This window comes from Montipora foliosa, unplaced genomic scaffold, assembly GCF_036669935.1.
Source record: "Montipora foliosa isolate CH-2021 unplaced genomic scaffold, ASM3666993v2 scaffold_412, whole genome shotgun sequence".
NCBI lineage: Eukaryota > Metazoa > Cnidaria > Anthozoa > Scleractinia > Acroporidae > Montipora > Montipora foliosa.
Window position 1 is genome coordinate 283907 of NW_027179715.1, and position 1094 is coordinate 285000.

At 28.8% G+C, this 1094-nt stretch overlaps 1 pseudogene; it reads left to right on the top strand.

The window, feature by feature from the left end:
* Nucleotides 1–939: 939 nt before the first annotated feature.
* The window catches only part of LOC137988306 (mRNA export factor GLE1-like), a 1408-nt pseudogene continuing 1253 nt past the window's right edge, over nt 940–1094 (top strand).

Consider the following 1094-nt stretch of genomic DNA (forward strand, 5'->3'; position numbering starts at 1 on the left):
TGTACTATAAAAATTATTTTAAATCGGGAATTATTTACATACACGATCTTCTTTTTAACTTAAATGCAATGGACTCCTATAACTATTTTTCAAACAAAATTGTCAAAAACAATTTTCTGCAATGGGCGGGCCTTCGTCATTCTGTGCCTTCTCATTTAAAAGAAATCAGCCTAGATAGATTAACCATATCCCCATCACTTATAATTGGAAATAAAATTTTCGATATTAAAGACAAAAAATCAAAAGATTATTATTTGCTTCTGGTCTCAAGAAAAGCTCAACCTCCTAATATTATCCGTAAATTGAAGAGTGATTTTAATTTCACAAGCCAACAATTTAAAGAAATCTTTTCGTTACCACATTTGGTTGCACTTGAGTCATATGTTAAGGCTTTCCAATACTAAGTAATTAATTCTATTCTTTACACTAACAGCAAACTGTGCAAAATTGGATTTAGAATTAATGATGCATGTACTTTTTGTAATGATGAACCTGAGAATTTATATCACCTTTTCTATGAATGCCCTCACTCCAAAACGTTCTGGACTAATTTCGAATCGTACTGGTACCTTCTATCGAATCAGCCAATCCATCTTTCTGCGCAAAACGTTTTATTTGGAGTTTTATCAAAACAATGCCCTTTATATCAAATTTATTAAACTATTTCATATTAATTGGAAAATTATTTTTGTGGGACTGCAGAAGAAGCCAAACACTTCCTAAAATGCAAGGACTGCAATCGAAACTAAAGATTAAATATGAAACTGAAAAAAAGATCAACAAAAACAACTTCTTTGAAAAGAAATGGGTACTCACTCCAATATAATTAATTAAGTTATTTATTTACTTATTTATTTTTAATATGCATGTATCTTTTATTTTGTTGCTCATTGTTTTTAATGTAAGAATATAAAGATAATTAGCATCTGTAATCGTATTATTTTGTAAGCAGTGTATAAATTGGTATTGCAAGTTTAAAAAGTAATCATATTGTTTTTGTAGAGTAAGTATTGCAATTGTATTATTGTAAGTATCACCTGTAATTGTAAGTGCATTGTATTGTAAGTAGTGCGTACGCAATTCAATTGTTAAAT